The 20,454-nt window shown below is 42.1% G+C and overlaps 1 protein-coding gene and 1 long non-coding RNA gene across 7 annotated transcripts in view; one reads left to right on the forward strand and one right to left on the reverse strand.

Moving 5' to 3' along the window:
- Positions 1-20,454, reverse strand: part of ZNF462 (zinc finger protein 462) — a 146,136-nt gene that overhangs the window by 113,846 nt on the left and 11,836 nt on the right. The gene's annotated exons all lie outside the window — the stretch shown is intronic.
- LOC309522197 lies at positions 3,458-12,988 on the forward strand. The gene is made up of 3 exons (XR_014214969.1): positions 3,458-3,751; positions 10,749-10,984; positions 11,828-12,988. It is a non-coding gene; the product is annotated as an uncharacterized lncRNA (long non-coding RNA).

Genomic DNA, 20,454 nt, shown 5'->3' on the forward strand with positions numbered 1-20,454 from the left:
AGAGCTAATGTGAGATATCAAAATTGGCAAGGGGCATTGTTTTCACCTGAAACACATTTCATGAGGTAGTTTCATTGACTTGAAAGCAGAAAACGCATGTTGCCTTCTAGGGTAGGTGCAGACTATAAAATTGCATAAGTGACTGAACCAATCAGGCTTCGGAAAAAGCTCAGTGATTAAGACTGTGTGTTGCTTAAGTAAGATTCTATTAATCAGAAATCTAATAGGAGTCTTTTAATTAAGGCACACTTGCAAAATGTTCTAGTAGTTAGCTCCTTGTTGTTTTGGACTTTTACACACACACACACACATACACACAAAAAAATCTATTTTAAATTTTATCTGCTGCTTGCTTCCAATGATCACCTCCAAGTTTTTACATCATGAACAAGTCCTTTTACATTTCTATATAGATCTGCTTACATCTGGTTCACAGTACTAAATACCTCCTTCTTACAGCAACCCAGTAGGGTTGCCATATTTCAAAAAGTGAAAATCAGGACACAAAAATTGTTGGGGGGGGGGGAGGCAAAGTTGTGGAGCTTTCTTTGTTTTTAGTTTTTTGTTTAGTTTTTGAGTAATTTCAGGAAATTTGCCAAAATCTGCACTTCCAACATGGGTTGCCATTTCCCGGACATTCCAGCGATTTCCACCCAGACGCAATTTATGACGGCAAAGCCCAGGAAATTCTGGATGTATAACAACCCTACAGCCCAGTAAACACAAGTCTGTATTATCCCAATATAAGACGTATTTAGACTCACTGAAAGCATTAGTATGGCAATACTTTCATACAGTGGTGCCCCGCAAGACGAATGCCTCGCAAGATGGAAAACTTGCTAGACGAAAGAGTTTTCCGTTTTGGAGGTGCTTCGCAAAACGAATCTCCTATGGGCTTGCTTTGCAAGACGAAAATGACTTGCGAGTTCCTGCGGGTTTTTCCCCCTCCCCCCTTTTTCTAAGCCGCTAAGCCGCTTATCAGCTGATCCGATAAGCCGATAAGCCGCTAATAGCGCTAATCCGCTAATCCGTCAATGGGCTTGCTTCGCAAGACGAAAAAACCGCTAGACGAAGAGAATCACAGAACGGATTCTTTTTGTCTTGCGAGGCACCACTGTATGGCGCCTTTCCCAATAAGGTCGTCTGTGGGGACCTCCAGAATTCATTCATTTGTTTCCATAGAATCATAGAGTTGGAAGGGATCCCGAGGGTCATCTAGTCCAACCCTCTGCAATGCTGGAATCTCAACTCAAACATCCAAGGCAGATGGCCATCCAGCTGAGCCCCAGAGCACCTTCATGGGTTGGGCCCGGCTTTGGGGCTAAAACTAAAGAGAGGCTTCTGGACCGGGCCCCCTGCCCCCCCCGGCAGAATTCCATCCATTATATTTTATCTACACAATCAAAATGAATTTCAGGAACCAAAAAGTCCTATTGAAAAAAAAATGGCTTTTGAGACGTCTGGGCCCCAAAATGGCAACTAGGCATTCCATTTTGGCCACTGCAACCCTAGCTTAATATTTTCCTTTGGATTATAACCCAGATTTTCTCCAGAACTTATAAAGCTGATAACTTGCTTCTGTTCTATATAAAACAGCTACTGATAAAAAGAGCCACATTTTCCCTTCTAAGAACAACAAACTTCTGCTTACGCCGCCTCCATCACTGCAAAACCTTGTTCCATATTTGCAACTATTTATACCACACCTCTCATCATCAGAAACTCCAGAGCCTTGACACTTTGGGTTAGGTCGGAAAAGAAATCTGATAATAAATGAGGGCAGAGTAAAATAGTCTTTGAAAAGAGCACAAAAGAAGATCTGAGAGATGTAAAAGTTAAAAAGTATAGAGAATAGAGAGCAATGCAGAGCTGCTGATTTGTAGGAAAATGCAAATCCTAGGAGACCATCACCGGAATCTACAGACTGTAAATTTGAAACCAAACACATGCATACTTTTTCACACAATTCACAAGACAATTAACCTGTGCATATAATTGCAGTGGGAAACTGTGAATGTGAACAGAGGAGATGGTAAAGAGGTTCCTAAGGTGACTATCAGCCAGAATGCTCAGGGACCATCATCTCATTATTTAGGTGTTCCCAGACATGTATTATCAACTAAATGAAGAAGAAGAAGAAGAAGAAAAAGACACTTCCATAATTGTCACCCATTTTTCTCAGATCATGATCAAGTCGCAAGAAGGGAGATACCAACCAAAGGTCAGGAAGAGCTTTCAAGACAGTTAAGAGCCGGTTCGGCAGTGGAAAGGTCTCCCTCGGGATGTGATGGGCTCTCCTTCAGTGGAGGTTTTTAAGTAGAGGTTAAATCAATGTCCATCTGTCATGGATACTTTAAGTTGAAATTCCTGCATTGCAGAGGGCTGGACGCAACCCTCAGGGTCCCTTCCAACTCTACAATTCTATGATAATGAGCAGGGGTCAGCAAACTTTTTTAGCAGGGGGTCAGTCCACTGTCCCTCAGACCTTGTGGGGGGGGCAGACTATATTTTTTTTGGGGGGGAGAATTTCTATGCCCCACCAATAACCCAGAAATGCATTTTAAATAAAAGCACGCATTCTACTCATGTAAAAATGCCAGGCAGGCCCCATAAATAACCCAGAGATGCATTTAAAATAAAAGGACACATTCAACTCATGTAAAAACACGCCGATTCCAGGACCGTCCACGGGCCGGATTGAGAAGGCTATTGGGCCGGATCCGGCCCTCAGGCCTTAGTTTGCCTAACCATAATAATGAGGAATAGGATCACAGGCTAGATATCAAGAGGGGAAGTTCCTCACCATCAAGCCCAGAACTGACAGTTACCACTCATGACCCATCAAATTAATGGGAGATCCTCCAATTGTGTTTTATGGTCTGTCCGATGATTGACAACACACACACACACACACACACACACACACACACCAGGCATTTCCTGGTTTCTTGAGCTTCTTTTGGGTCTCCATTTATGGTTGACAGGCTTCTACTCAGCTTGGAAGATGCAAATTCTTCCTTGTAGGGGGGGGAACCCTGCTGTCTTGACACTATGAAGGAAAATACATCAACAGTGGTTAGGGCAATGGCTTCTCAGAACAGGACGAGTTGTTCTCGCTCTCGCACACACAGAGCAGCCAACAAGTCAGAAAAGCCTAAATTCTGTCCAGGCAAATGAACCTATTAAGTATCTGAAACTTGACTTCCTATATAGTCAAACTTTTTTTTTTTCTCCTGCTGAAGGCAGCAAACATACCATCTGGCCAAGACAGCACACAAAAGGGCCAGCTATTATGCCTTGTTGCATGCTTCTCCTCTTCGTTTCAAACAAAGCATTTCCTGGACCCCCCCTCCCCCCCCATCTCTAAAAGCCAAATCATTTGGGCCAGGAGCCAGATATTGCACTTTATAGTGTGTTAGTACTACTGAACTTTGTTCGCATGCCCTTTCCTCTTTGGGGAAAGCCTTCCAATTTGCTTTTCTGAAACTGAGCAGCTGTCCGTATGGGCGAGTATTGGGGGGGGGGGGGATTAAAGTGGAGATCGCCTTTCTAGAAGCACAAAGCAGGAACCCTGAAGGCCTGCAGTAATTCAAACCAGAAACCCGCACCTCTGAGGCATTCTTAAATAATATTTGTGTAATCATTTTCAATTCATACTTTGGAGGTACAACGTGATGAACAGAGAGGTCTTCTTCAACAATCCCTTAAAGAAAATCCACACAAAAAAAACACCCCAATTCTAGTCCCAAATGTAAGTAACTATACAACCTTTAAAAGACATTTGAAGGCAGGTTTTAAAAATGTGTGATGTTTTATTATGTTTCTATATATGTTGGAAGTCACCCAGAATGGCTGGGGCAACCCAGATAGATAGATAGACAGATAGATAGATAGATAGATAGATAGATAGATAGATAGATAACAAATGATAATCGGAGAAATACTGGAGGGTATGTGAAAACAAATTCCTGCACAGAAAATGTGCTCAGAGTTCCCTAAATTCCATGAGCATGTCCCTCTGCCACCTCACTTGAGACTCTATTCCGTACCCCTTTCTGACTAGCAGATCTCGGGGTCATAGCAGAAAACAAAAGCAGGTCCCACAACACTGACGGCCATTCGCCTTCAAAAGCTGAAACCAGAAATGTCGCGAGTAAAATTATCTTATAATAATTTCAAAACAGCCTCCAAGAATAATAATAAAGGAACCCTATTTTCTCTCCAGCAAGACTGACAACAATAAAGGAGAGTGCAGAGCTTCCCTTGTGAGGTTGATCCATAACAGAGGGGCCAGCACCAAGAGTACCCTGCCCTGTGCACTCACAGAGATACAACTACTCTAATTGAGGGCACACGGGTCAAGCTATCATCCCCCAGTCAGAGTGCTCAGGGAAGATTATGATGTTCTCCACCTCCTCTCAGCATAATGGATACTTCATGTGAAAGCAATTGGTCTCACTCATGTGTAACCTCATGGCGGACAGGATTAATCCCCTATAAATCAAAGTTACTAGATTTGGTACAGGCTGAAGGATCTGTGGAAGACACATTCCCCAAGAGAATGAGGATGTTAGCATTGAGGGTGGGGTGGGTGGATGTGACTTGAAAATATCCAAAGTAAAAAGCTCACGCATATAAAGGAAATACTTGCCCTCCGCCATGCACACCTTAATTAAAAGCCAAATTAGATCAGTGTGATGGGCTGTACATGGATCCATCTTGGAAGTCTTGTCTGGAAACTCCAGTTGTCTCAAAATGCAGCAGCGAGGCTGCTGATTGGTACCAGAGAACACAACTTGCCAACCTGCCAATTTGTTTCTGGGCACAATTCTAGGTGCTGGTTTGGATCCACAAAATCGTAAATGAGCTGGGTTGCCTGCTCCCATACAAACCTGTCTTAACTATCAAGATCTCTTCTGAGATTGCACTAGAGATCAGCCACAGCATCTCACCTCTGGAAACGCGACAGGAAAACGTTTATTATTATTATCGTCATCATCATAACCACTGGTTTTTAATGCACCTTGATTTGAATGACAAATTATTTTTATCTACTGTTTTAAAATTTGTTTTACATTGTAAATTTATTACTAGCCCACTAACCCCCCCCCAACACACTTGTATTAGTCATTTGAGACCACATTTCTATAAAAAAAAATAATGTTTAGGGTACTCTCATTTTGACTCAATAAAATCACCATTTTATAGTTCAAATTGGGGGGGGGATATAGTAAATGGACAAAAGTACAGATTCATAAAATGTTTAGGGGTATGCATACCCCTGCATCCCCCCCCCCAAAAAAAAGCACTGTGGGTGTGTGAGTGGATATATATATATATATATATATATGCACTTATTTGACTGTGTGGGTAGGAGTCTAACTTGCTATTCACTCACCTAACTGCAGAGTCCAAAGAGAATTTCAGCTTTGGGAGATAAAAGCTATCACCCAGAGAAACACTGGTACAAAACATTTTGTTGGATGGAAAGGAACCATGAATGCCTCTATATGGACTTAATCGTTTTCTTCCAAATAAAGCAACCCTGGTGTATAAAGTTCTTATCATTTCCAAAAAAAACCCTACAGTATCTTTCAAAATATTCCAGCAATGATGACTTCAGATCTATGACAGATTTGACTTTCCTTGTTGTTATCTCCATCGTGTTTAGAGCATACTCTATATTAGAGTGCATTCCAGGAAACGTAACAGCAGAAATAGGTCAACCATTAACCAAATGAAACGGGTTGCTGCTCTACAGATGATGCCCTTCGAAAAGTTGCTTCACAGACTAGCTCTTTAGAATGCATCCCTCATCATGGCTGACGTTCATGGCTTCCATGGATTTTCTTTAATGCTGCTTGGGTTCATCTGAAGTTACAAGACTTCCAGGACATCCCAGCTTAAAACAGCAAGGTCAGAAGATAGGAGAGACAAGACTCCTCCACATCAGAGCAATACAAAAGAACAGCCAGTTCATCAATCTCATCCCCACGGTTCCCTGTGGTTTAATATGCATGGGGAGATGGCGAACATGGTTTTCCCAATTTCATCTTTAAAATATTCAGTCGATTCTTTTTTCGTTATTTTTCAGAAATCATTTGTGGGATGAAGCTTGTTAGTTTCCATTATCACCTCTCAAAAGTGTGGGGGACGGGACCCAAACTCCAATAATTATCTTCATCTTTGATAGGTTCCTATATTCAGGGTCTGGAGTGGGGAAAGTTGCCATCAAAAGCTCTACAAGCATTTATATCAGACCTGGGTGTCTTTGGAATAATTTGTTATCCCTTCTCCTTCCCTTTGCATTCCAGGGATCACTGGTAAACTGTCTTATAATAAGAGGTGTTTATTTCTTACTCCTGTTTTACCACAAAGAATACATCTCAAGACTTCATTGCTCATTCTGAAACCAAACTTAACCCCCACCAGATTCCAAAATTTAATTTTAAACTGTCAGAAGAATTAAATATTTTTTAAAAGAGTGGGAAGACATTGGTCTACAAAGTTCAGAGTTGGCATGGCCTCTGAATGCCAGTCAGTGGAGAATAACATTTAGGGAACAACACACAACGTTGTTATTTTTTATTTGCACTTTTTTCCATCTCTCTTTTTCTACTTGATTTCCTATAACTGAAATTCTTTCATTGAAATATTATTCATAATAATATAACATCCAGGGAGACCCATTCTTCTGCTTTCAGACTTCTCTGAAGTATCTTGATTGGCCACTTTGGGGAACAAGATGATGGACTAGATAGGCCTTTGGTCTTCTTCTTTTTTATAAGATATTTATTAAGATTTTTTTAAGATATTACAGTACAAAATGAAAAAGAAAAAAAATACAAAATAAAAATGATTAAAAAACCACTCCATTTTTCTATTACTTATTTTCCTTAGCATGTTTCCCGGACCTCCTCATACCTCCCTTTTTTGTATTCCAGTTCAATTTGTTGGCTCAGCAAATCCTTACCCTCTTAGATAGGCCTTTGGTCTTCTCCTGCAACAGGGCTCTTCTTTAGGGTATTAATATTTTCTATTTCAGGCTGAGTGCCCTGGGTCAGAACTGAAATGTCTCTCAGGCGATACATTAGTCTCCTACTAAATAATTATTAATCACGAACGCGGAAGTTATAGAACCACTGCCCAGACCAATGGGCAAAACACATGCATACCACGTCTAATATAAATCAAATATGAAAGACTGAAAGAGAGCTAGAATTGATGAAGAGAAGAGTGTAAAGGCTGAGGGCAAAAATCTGTTGCTGAAGCTAAGCAAGTTTAGGTTTTTATGACTTAAGAGTATGACCTGTGTACCAATTCACTAGGTGGGATTCAGCAAGCCACAGCTCCGTCGTGGGAATAATCAGTGCTATTCCCCCCCCCCATAAAAAGAGGTGATAGAACTCTCCATGAACACCTCCCTCGTTCTCTTATAATGTCAATGGTGCCCAGCTGAGAGGTGCTGGAACTGAGTTCCAGCGAGTTCCAGCTGGGGGAGAAGCCCTGGGGATAATAATCTTTGTCTATTTTATAGTGTGAATGCATTGATTACTGAGATTTAGAAAATTTGTGTTATTTTTTGGTGCGATATAAATGTATATACCGAACAAACACAAGCAGAAAAACACAAACAAACACAACTGGTAAAATGTCATGGGGGGAACACGACCCTAATATTAGCATAAAGAACAAGTAGGACTAGTAAAATATAGTCAAGAGTACTAAAAACCACCATATGCCTAGGAAAACATAAATGGCTTAACTTGACCCCCCCCCAAAAAAAAAAAATCTTGCAGTGCAGCCATCTCTGGGGAGGGAATTTCACAAACATGGCACCCCCCTAGAAAAGCCCCTTTCCGTTGTTACCACCCACATCACCTCACCCATCAGGGAAAACTATAGCCATGACCCTCAATGGTCAGTGTGACTTTATCAACAGGTTGGCTACCACCTCCTTGGTCAGTTAAACCACCCATTCACAGCAGCTCCATCTATTCTTATCTGGGGGGGGGGGATAATTCTTATCTGAGCTTCAGTTTATTAGCTCTCATCCAACCCACTGTTGACTCCACATACCCATTCACCACCACCATTGCAACATCCATATCAGTTAAAATTAAGAAATCAAGTTGGGTGTCATCGGCACCATCAATGGCACCGCACTCCAAATGGCTCGCCCAAACATCCCCAGTGGTTTCATGTAGATGTTAAGTAACATGTGGGAGCAGAACAGGATTCTGTGGCTCCAACAGCATGGGGTCCAGCGGTAGCAGAAGTCCCCGCGACCCATTTTCAGCATTAAGTCTGTCATGAAATGAAACCACAGCTGATTCCCACCTGAGAGATAGGGTCCATGAGGTTATTAAAAGCTGCTGAAAGGTCCAAGGTGATCATTACGGTCACATTCCCCTTGTCTCCTTTCCTCCAAGTCTATCATGGTTTCAGCACTAAACTCAGTTCATATCATCCACGTAATCCAAGTGTCTGGAGCTGATCCGCAACCACCCACTCAAGTACCGTGTTCAAAAAGGGAATGTTTACAAATGGTTGATGCCTGAGACAATTCTCAAGTCCAACGAAGACATTTTAGGAGCAGCCTAACATTCCTCCAGATGGTTTGGGTCACACACTCTCTCAGTAACACATATCCTGGATTCAACCAGTACAAGCCAAGAAAGGCAAGAATTGAACAATCAGATGGTCAATATCCAAGCAACAGCCAAAATAAGGTCTTCTGGTCCCATTTGTGCTGCATCTAAACACTTGTGACTCATTTTGAATACCCTAAAAGGTATAACTATGCTGATATTTGTTTTTATTATGCTATTAATTATATATTGTTCTCCCTCTGTTGCTTCATATTTGGGGGGGGGGTTGAAACAGGGGGACTAATAACATTATTAAGGAGACCGGTGACCTTAGAAAGATTTCCTAGCCTACCTCCCTCTTTATGCTGTTCATTAGCTCTCGAAAAAGAAGTGGCCATTCATCTGCTACATAAGGGGAGTTAATACAGAATAGTGTTGAAAGTCATAAGGGACCCATTAGTAGTATCACTTTGCTTAGGGACTGTGGGTATATTAGTCCTCAGCAAGAGGAAGGAGGAAAAGACCCAGAGAAGTTGTTATCTTCCTGAAAAACGGGAAAGCACAACGTTTTACTACATTTGTCCCTACTGGCATGATGCGCCCATAAATAGCTCAAGGTACAGAAGCTTCTGCAAGTGGAGAGAGAGAGAAACACGGTGATAATATCTGCTGTTGTGCTGCCCTAAAGCCAAAGTGACTCGCAAGGCATGTGACTAAAATGGAATGTATGAGGATCTTAAGTCTTATGATGACTGCAAAACAATGGACACTGGGTCCTTATGTGAAGATTGTTACTTCCTTTTGGCCAACATGTCCTATTAGCTAATTGATATCTTCCCCAGACACCCTTAGTCATTAATAATTAGCTAATTAGCTAAATTTACAAGCTCTTTGCAGTCATGGGAAGCATATCCACAGTAAAGCCACAACTCTTTATGTGTCTTCCCTCCATGAAGGGATGCACACATGGGACTTCTCTCATTCTGTCCTCCAGTAACCCTGTAAGGTACATTAGGCAGACAAAGTGAACGGCTATATGATGACCCAGTGAATTTCACGGCCAAGTAAGTGGCCAATGGGACCCATGTTCTTTATCTCTAAAACCCAACACTTGATCCACACCACATGTCAGTAGTTGAGCCTGCAGAAGATTCTGATCCTGGAACCTGAAGTATGCTAGGCAGCCTATATTACCACTACCCTTTAAGCTCAGCCCAGAGGAAACTACTTAGAAAACCAGTCAGACTTTTAAATAAGTCTCTTGAAAAACAATAGACCAGAACAGTTCACATGGCAAGGCCCAACACCTACAAAACTTTTCAAATCAAAACTTGCTATCTAGGCGAAATCAAAACTTGCTATCTATCTGGCGAAGGGGGCAACTCAATTGCTATTGCTCCTTGTTCTTGCCCAGGATCTACCACACCACACCCAGCTTGGGTTCATTCCTAGTCAGTGTTCGAAATGAGCTAAGCATATTTTGCACCTAGCTATCGGCCAAGATGGTGCCTGACATCTCCTCCATCTGGGGAGACATGCCTGGGGATCATTAGATCTGGACTCTGTTTTTACACATTAATACCACGTCCTGTAGAATTCTATCCCATATATATATATACACACACACACACACACACACACACACTGTACTATCGGAATGAATTTCTGGAACCAAAATGCTTTTTCGGTGCAGCCTGAGCAGGAGCAGTCAACTTTAAGAAAAAGTGGTAGGAATAGACCACTACAGATATGGACTCTCCCTGGATCAAGTGACTTTTCTTCTTTAAGTTCCCAAAGCTCTTAACCTGGCTCAAGGGTATCATCTGAACTAGCCAGATGTTTAACTGAGAATCAATCACAGTCAGTTCATCATTTGAAAAATATGACTTCAGAGCCATCTTACCCAAAAATGGCAATTAGACATTCCGTTTTGGCACCATTTGGCACCTTGCTTATGTATCTGAGTTTCTAACACTGTTCCTACTCCCAGACATGCCAGGAACCATATTTACCAGCACTATGGTCAATGGGAAATCAAAGTGTTACTCAATTGGTCTTTGTCAAAGAAACTCTGCTTTGCATATTGCCATCATGGATAGAAAGATGAAACAACAGTCACATAAAGTGTCTTTCAATATTATCCTTTCAATTCCCCAGCAACCTGTTTCAGCCAGTTTCCAGCAGTTCTCCAGAATATCTGCAAGGCAAGAGTTGAGCCCCATCCATCAGAAGTTGGCCTCTACTACTAACTTCTCCTGCCAAGCCCTGCATCGATGAATGGAAGTAACCCAACTGGCCTTGAGCTACTCATTTCAATGGGTCTCTGCACAGAAGATCCTGGTGATCTGCGCCCACAGACTGCAATTCCCAATCAACCAATAACACAGAGAAGGGTAAACATGAGCAATGTATTTAGAAACCTATCTGAATGGAGAATAATAAAAAAATCAACACTTATTAAAAGCATTTCTATGGTATAAAGAACTGGAGAGGAATGCAGGTAGAAAAAAGGAGGGACTGTGTTAGCTCTTCACTATGCAGTGAAGCTACCTTTTAACAAGAAAGATTAGTGAGTTGCACCCATCCCCAACGGCTAACTTCAGCTTCATTCAGTGTGAGATTCTGGACGTGAATGTAAACGAAGGTGCCCACTCTTGCAATGCCATTGGCACCAATGTAGGAAGAGTTTGTGTGAGGTGACCAGCCACCAATCTCACTGTAACTAAATGTAAACCTTGAACAGTCAGGCATAGATTAGATAAAAACGCACGTCCTAACTCACTTAAAAAAAAAAACCTTCTTGCAGAAGCTAGTGGAAAGTGAGCAAGATAAGGTTCCAGCTACACAACTCTTGTTTCATGTGTACCTTCCCATCCCATGTGCTTCTGGGAAATGCAGATTACACCTCACGACTAAGGCCTCATTTGAATCGAGTCAAGCCATTAAAATAACATCTAAGAAAGGTATCTATTTGCAGGCTACAAATCCTGCTGATTAGGCAACAGAAAATCAAGAAGGATGTTCTGTACTCATAACTGAGTAAAACACTGGAATGCTTCAAGCTGTAGCTGTATTTATTATTATTATTATTAGCCAATTTTCAAATGCACTTGACAGAGAAATCAACAGCCATACAGGTCACTAAATTCTGACCTTGCAGATCTCCCCATGAGCATTTGGGAATTTCCTTTATGAGAGGTCCTCTAACATGTGCCGTTTGTTGTTTTTTCTTCCAGAGTTTCTCTTAATTGCCAACACAAAACCTACCGGTGGCACTGCTAATTAAACGGCATGGTTTTATATAGAAGGAAGAAAAAGGCCACCTAATCTATAGGACCTTCCTGTTTAAGAGACAACCATGATAGCGTTCTACTGTTACGTAGCAATTACATAATTGCATGGTCTATCCCGTATCATTTGCAGTATTCTGTACCCTTCTCCACTTAACAGCTACAGCACAATGTTCTCAGATGATTGCGGCTACTGAACAAAACAGCCTCTGCGCTGGAGACAAAGGGATCTCTGCATGTGACAATGGAGCTTCATCAGAAGCTTAGGACTTTTCACATGACTGAATGCTTCCTTTTCTCCAGATCTGTGAAACCCTCCCCTTCCCAGCCCTCGTTATACAATGCTTTTGGAATATCCTTCAATCGCTTCAGGAGAAATTAAAAGGCAGGTTTGTGGGGGGAGAGGGGGGGGTTGAAGCCAAGAAATCCTGCTGGGTTGAACTTTTCAGATGACAACACACAAAGGTGCTGCTTTATTGCAGAATGGGAAGGCTGTAGTATAAAGGACAAGATGTGGAGCGTTGAGGGGCGGTGGGGGAGAGAGAGGGAAATCTATTTAGACTTCCTGCACTGGCATGAAATGGCTGCTTCTCTTCTTAGTGCCAGCTCCAATGCTTCATGTTGACATTACACATCCTGTGCTGTAGATCCACCCCCATGCTGCTGCTTGCCCAACAGAATTATCTCCTGCGTCACAGCAGTGGCAACAGATCTGCTGGCTCTGCAGATCCGAGAGGCACCATTTCAAAGCTCTCTTAATGCAAGCAGCAATTGGACACACATTTACCAGATACTCTAGTCTGGGTGAGTCTGTGGGCCACTCTTCGCAAAACATCACTCGGCCTAACCTTCTGCTATCCAGATGGTCTCGCTTCCCTCTTGGGATCAGACCCATTAAACTTTATTTCATTACAGCCAAAAAATAAAACTACACACCCAGCCACAACCTCTGGTCCTAACACAGGAGTCGTGTGCAGCAGTGCGCCTGGTGTGTCTCCAACAGGGCTGCTGAGATGACCATGATCTGAAGAATAATTGGAAATCATAATTCACACACCAACAGAGAACAGAAATCTTCTGGAGAGAGGGAGGGGAACTGAAATGATCTGCCGGTTTAGGTACTCTGAAAACATAAGCAGCATAGATGCCTACTTGTATTCTGAACAATCACATAGTTCTCCCTTCATAAGGTCCCGGTTGCATTTCCCCCTTCATTGATTCATTCAGTTATTTTAATTGCCGACTGCAGCAATAGTCCTTAAATTCAAAACGACGTGTTTACAAAGGACCTTTGTGGTATTCCCTTGCTAGTAGACTCATCAATATAAACAAGGGTGATGAAAGAAGAGAAGCTGGTTGAGTATGGATGAAGGAAGGAGAGAAAATGAGCCATCTTATGGTACCCTCACTGCTGTAATGCACATCAACTCCCATCAGCTACATTAAGTTCAACCCAAAACTCATGCTCTCCAACCAATCACCTACATTAAAATGAAATCACCAAGCATAGTCCTCCATCCTCCCCCACTCAAAAAATTACAATATCTGGATATACTTCTGAACAAAGATCAGAACATCAAACTCTAGGCGTTCATCTGTACTACATACTTATTTCAGGTTTATTTTTATTCCACAGCTTCCCCAATTAGTAGGGGATCGAAGATTTGAAGTTTGAATTATTTATTTATATTAGATGACTGGTATAAGTCAATGAAAGTACCATACCTGGAAGAGTTAGGCAAAAATCCAGAACTAAACTCATGTTCCATTAGATTCCAGTGATCTACATACAGGCTCCCTCAAGATCTAGCCATTATTTTCTTCCTACTGCCACTATGCTAAGATAGCTGGACTTAACAAAAGTTTCGTAAATCTAGATTTATGCTCTTCCACGCTGATGCCAAAAGGAAACAGGAAGCAAATTACCAAATAAAACAAAGCGCTAAGCCACTGGAAACTGCAACCCACGCTAGCAACCGTAGATCCCATGTTTAATTTGAGGCGGGACTTCTGTTGGGAATGGGAATTCACACTACTTCCAGTACAGGCCAGTTCACTAAGGAGACTCCATAACGCCTCTCTTTTGTCTCCCTTACTGTTGAAAAACGTGCTTCACAAGCTTCCTCGCGACTGGGACTTTTCTTTCTCCCGCTTTTAATTTTGTTACTCTGCAAAGCACTATGCCCATTGGTGGAGCTACACAAATGACGAGGATGCCAAAATATGCAAGCTGCCTTTCCCCATCATCAAATTACTTCACTGGAGACAATAAGCAGCCTGTTGTGCATTTTTTAAAACTGTCGTAAGGCATTGTAGACTTTACCTTTGTCTGTCTTTCTTTCCTGAAGAGTTGGAATTTGCCTTTACAAACCCTTGACCAAGATGTTATATCTCATCTTCAAAAACTGAAGCGCGTGCACACACATACACACACGCACACACACACACACACAGAGGCAACCCATGTCTGTATATGGTAACAGAACCTCCAAAGTACCATTGCATGATCTGAAACATCATCCACCATGCTAAAAATAGTCAACCCACCCCTTGAAGTCTCAAGAGACCATCTGATATTGCAGTATAGCATTAGCAAAGCTAAGTAGACATGAACGCTTAAAATAAACATCTCCACGGTGAAGACCAGAAGGCTGTCACACCCTTATTTTGCCCTCTGTGAAGTGGCTTGAGAGCTATACCTGAAGGAACATCCAGAAAGCTATTTTAGCTCGAGAACAGCAACGGCCCAACTTCTTTTTTATAATATGCAGTAGAGATTAAGAACAACTAGGGTAGGGTTGTCATATTTTTCTTAAGACATGGGCTACTGGCTTCTGAGAGTTAAATGAGAGAAGGTTTACAGCCACTGTTGAAATGAGATACCACGGATGTTCCTACTGAGATTCCATTTGCTCAAGTGAATTTTTTTCTCCCGTTCTCAGAGTTACTATTAACACAGGGTCAACTTGACGAAGCTGGTTGGGCAGCCATATCCAGGGAAGAAGATACTTCTTTTTTAAAAAAAATATCAAAAGCTTCTTTTAAGTTTTGGAATTCAATTGTGAAGATGATGGGTGACTTTAGGGTGACTTTAAGGAGGGGTAGAAACATTCATGGAGGACAGGGTATCAGTGGCTAGTAAGCTATTACTGCTATATAGAATTTCCATATGCAGAGGAAGTATCTCTTTACATAGCTGATGGGACAAGCAGAGGCAGATGTAGTCCATCACCTCCATGCTCAGCTTATTAAGCTTCCCGAGGAATCTAGCTGTCTATGGGTATCATCCCTACTATTCTTATTAATTCTGCTCAGACTGTGCAGCTGTCTCTCTGTGTGTAGAATAAAGCCAGCTTCAAACCATGGTTCAATATCCTGGCTTGTTCCGCCGCTGGCAAGTATAGTGTCCTTGCTTGGACTACATGGAAAACTATGCTTAATTAGGGACTTTTGGTTTGATTGCTCACACCACAAACAAAGGAGAAAAGGGACTGACTGTAAGAGTTGGAAAATGGTTCATTTTTTGTCTTGGCTTAATAAACCTAGATGGGATCATCCAAAACCACGCCTCTGGTTAAGGAAAACAAACCGTGGTTAAAGGTTATGTCTGCACAAGGTCACTGAGTTAAAACATGTTTTTCTATTTAGGAGCAAAAAAAAATCAGTTGGGGCGGGAGGAAATCACGCTTTTGAGATAAAACAATAAGTCATGTCATGTATTATTGCACAAAGCTACAAATATTATGACTGTCAACCGAACAGCATAGGCAACTAGCTACGGCAATTTTAAGTCTCACTGGCTTCAAAGGGAGCAGTGCTGCACTTTATTCTCCCACAGAAATCAATGTGACTTAAAGACTATGAGAATATTGCTTTTCCCATCTCACTGAGAAGCAATGCCCTGCTTTTTCACTGCTGGGCTCTGCTTCTGAAAAAGTTCAGAGACACAAGTCGTCAAGTCAAGGATCTCTTCCTCGTCATCATTCCAAGTGTAAATAAGGACCCAAATAAAAAGTCATTAAATTGCTCAGCAATTTAAGATTCAGGGTTGATTCCAGCCAAGTCATCATCATAGCATGATGACTGACATTAACAGACGTACGTTGGCCATGTACACTGATGTCAGTGTGACTACTCCAAGTATTACTTAGTTGGGTGGCTACAATCCATTATTTGGTAGTACACTGTATGTTCAAATGTTTTAGATCATGCTCTTAGATAGTATAAATGCTCTATTTAGTTGCAAAGCAGTATGTTTTAATTCTTCAGAAGAGACTGGGATTATAAAATGAGTGGGAACTCTTTAGGAGTTTGTATACTGCTTGTTCATTAAAAACCTTTAAGTGGTTTCCAGAGAATAAAATGATAAGTTCCAGAGTTAATGATAAGTTAACCTAATAAATTTCAAAATCTAAATCAAATCAGTTGTTAAAATATACATTAAAATATAAAATTACGTATTAAGATACATATCAACTTTACATATCTGGGTAGGCTCCCTTAAAAAAAAAACCTTTTAGCAAGCACCGAATACAACCCAGTGAAGATAGACCAAACACTATGCGATACTTATAAAACTTAAATCGGTTATTTGACATTGACTTTAATCAATGTCTCCCCAAATCAACCTGCTACTCTAGAGTTCAAGCTCTGAATGGCATTCTTTACAAAATCCAAGCTTATTATTTCAGATATGGTCCCATTCTATACAAAAGTGTAAAGGGCAATAAAATCCTATTCATGTTTCGTTCCACTATCCTCAGTGGGGTTGACTCCCCTGTCGGCATGCCTAGGATTTCTGCCTAAGAGATCTTAAAAACTCTCTTTCTAAACCATGGAGTCAATAAGCATCATCAAAATAAACAGCAAGTGGGAGAAAACCATTTTCAATAGTGGCTTTAAAAAGGAGGAAACCAGCAGCATGCTTTGCCATTAATCAAAATCGTGAAAATCTTGTTTGTCTGAATCCATTATGGCCCAATCCAATGGAACTGTGGAATATTTGGTTCAAATCAGTGTTCAGCGATGAATTTTGACCTAGTACCCCTCAATTAGGTATGACTTTCTGAACCTTGTTTTCCCTCCTATTAAATACAGAAATAACCAACACGAATGATTTTGCAAGAAAGATAGCATTTTCATTGCTGTAGAAACAAAACCTATCTTGCTCTGAACAGTCTGCCCACTGAGGAAGTCAACTGAGCACTCTTCCCTATACAGTGGTGCCTCGCAAGACGAAATTAATTTGTTCCGCGAGTTTTTTCGTCTAGCAAATTTCTCGTCTTGCGAAGCACGGTGTCGGAAAAGTTCTGGAAAAGCTTCAAAAATCACCAAAAACCTCAAAAAAAGCGACCACACCGCGTTCTATGAGTTGCTCCTCGAAGTCAAGTCGCAACTGTATTAACGGAAACAAACTTGCAAAAAAACGCAAGACGTTTTCGTCTTGCGAAGCAAGCCCATGGGGAAATTTGTCTTGCGAAGCAGCTCAAAAACCGCAAAACCCTTTCGTCTAGCAAGTTTTTCGTCCTGTGAGGCATTCGTCTTGCAGGGCACCACTGTACTGAGTAAGCCCTCTTCCCTATACTGTACCTCCAAAAGAATACACAGCAATACAATGAAAGAGAAATAAAAATCTGGAATGCCAATCTCTTGGGCATGTTAGTAGGCAGGTATATATTATTCCTGAAGTAACAAATCCATTATCTCCACAACCAAGAATATGTAACCACAAGACTACATATTCTTCCAAGAAGAGGCACAAGACATTATTACTACACAGTGGGTAAAGATAACCTGATTGATTGCACCAATTTTCACCAAACTGGTTATGAGTTTCTGTATTACACTTGGGATGGAAATCTCGATGGGAGGAGATCGAAGTATGGAGTGCTTTGTCTGCATGTCTACATTGGTTTTATGCATAGAGAAAAGACATTTAACCTACTGAGAGCAGCTATATGCTAAAGTACCAGGCTTGGATCCAGACTTGCTCTTCCACAAACAGAAGGGTTCCTTCTCTTCACAGAATCATAGAGTTGGAAGGGACCGTAAGGGTCACCCAATCCAACCCCCTCCAATGCAGGAATATGCAGCCGTCCCATACGGAGATTGAAACTGCCACCATGGCATTATCAACACCACGCTCTAACCAACTGAGCTATCCAGAAGAGTCAGAGATCCTGAGCATCATCATCATCACTGGAGGAAGTTGGTGGGGAGGCAAAATTCACCAGTCCACCAATGTAGATATTGCTGGGGCAGATGGACCAATGGTCTGACTCAGAATAAGGCTGCTTCCTATTTTCCTATGTCCTCTGATCCTCCAGAGTAGCTCTTTGGAGACCACAGGGACTGTAGGGAGGAAGGCTGCAGAGCGAGTCAGCAAAAATCACCTCTCCCCTTCCTCCAATGGTACATCCTGTGGGTGGCATCCCATTCTATCATTGCAACTGAAGCCTTTAGATCCGTGTGTGTGTGTGTGTGTGTGTGTGTGTGTGTGTGTGAATGCACACACTCCTCAGGGTCACTAGACAGAACCAGCCTTCCGAATGGCAGCCCCTCAAATGCCAAACTCAGAGGCAAATAGCTATAAATGAACAGAATCCATAGCCATGGAACTGAGCAGAAGGCCATTTTGCACTCTCCAGATCCTTGCAAAAGAGGTCCTCTGGAGGGGGGGAGGGGGAGTTGCTGACCAGGGATCAATTGCATTAAAAGTTGAAAATCCTCTTTACCAACTAGTGTTTCCATTTTTGTCAACGCTTCTAGATAAGAGGGAATAGTAGTAGGAAGTTTTATTTTCAATTGAAAACATAACTATTTATGACACAGTATAACAACATGAGGCTTAAATTCACATTTTAGCTTCTCCCATAACCTTCAGCCCTCAGTTATAGTTTGCATCTCCCCCCGCCCTTGCTGGTGGGGCTGTTTTTCTCTTCTTCAGCCACCTGTCCAAAATATCATGGAACCAGACAGTGTTCACAAATGACATCGCTTTCCATTTTTAGTACCTGTTGACCAAAAGAAAGCCAAAGCAGGAACCACAGCCCTTCCCTCACGCTTTGTCATCTGAAGTCTACTGAATGGAGTAGAAGGTGGGTGTTTCTTCTGAAGTCTACTGCCTTTGGGGCTGCGTGCGTCTTTCTATAGAAGAAAAGCTTCGTAAAAGACGGTCCTCTTTTTTGTGTGCCCCATCATTACCTTCTCCTTCCTCAGCGCAGATACTTCTGTTAGCAGAGAATTTCCACTACACATTGCTTATGGAATGTCTTAACCTACTTTTGTGCTTGCTCAACAGCTCTGCCTGCTTTCCGCTCCTGTGTGTCTCCTGTTTCCTTTTCCTGACAGTGATCCTTGCATCCTTTGAAAGCCAACCCTGCTGTGGTGACATCAGCTGAGCTTCCACTTTTTAGGCTCTTTCCAACGCATTCCATTAATATGAGCCACGGGGTGGTTTTAACATCACATATCTTAATTTCCTAGACAGCTTTAGATGCTTCGGGTGTCAGAAGGCTTTACGAGATGTCAGATGGTTTCACAAGAATGCTGTGCCACAGGTCATTCCTTTCCCTTGATAATTACTAAGTAATTAACTGCAATGTAAAGTAGTAAGGAGAGAGGAACAGACAAAAGGCTCAACAGGGTGGAGTATATAGCAACCATCCCCCAAATATTCAAGTCAGGAGTCCTACAGGCCAGTGTAAACCATATTTAAAAAACAACAAAGCCCTCATAATCTGCAACGAATGATTTGAAGCACATATAGGTTCATAGAATTTTAGAGTTTGAAGGAACCTTGAGGATCATCTAGTCCAGTGGTTTTCAACCAGTGTGCAAAAGGAAACAGTCCAAATTCCCTGACTTTGCCCTGACTATGTAGTGCACTGGCTTTCAGCCAGTGTGCTGTGGCACCCTGGGGTGCCTTGAATGAAGGTCAACACTGGCCTCTTTCCCTCTTTCCTTCTCTCCCTCCTCTGATGCCCTCTGGCATCTCTGCCTCCCAAAGGCTTCCACAGCTGTTTATTGCAGCAGCCCTCGCTATAAGCTCTGCAGGTGAATTGTGCCTCTGAGAGGCACCTCTCTTTGGGGCAGGGGCAGCTCAGAGACCGGAGGTGGCAGCAGCGGCTGCCCAGAGGACTCCAAGAAGAGGAGAGGAGGCTGACAGAACACTCCACAAGTGAGGGTGTTCGAAAAAGGGTGAGAGGCTGCCAGCTCTGCAGGCAAGGGGTGACATAGCTGGGCTCCTGAGCCCCACAGGGGTGCCGGAGAAAGAATGCAGTTGGTCAAGGGAGCCATGGACTCAACAAGGTTGAAAACCTCTGATCTAGGCCAACCCCCCACAATGCTGGAATACACAGCTGTCCCATACGGGGATTGAGCCTGCAACCTTGATGTTATGATGCTCTAACCAACCGAGCTATCTAAAAGGACTTAGCATTATTTAAGGAAACAAGTCTTCTTTGGCCAGCCATGTCCAAAGTCCCTTTTGGGGGCCTAATTCGGCCCTGTGGCAGTTTATTTCCTGGGGTAAAATCCTTTTAAAAAGCTCAACTCCAACGCTTAGAAAAGCT

Source organism: Podarcis vaucheri (genome assembly GCF_965113315.1).
Source record: "Podarcis vaucheri genome assembly, chromosome: 17".
Lineage (NCBI taxonomy): Eukaryota > Metazoa > Chordata > Lepidosauria > Squamata > Lacertidae > Podarcis > Podarcis vaucheri.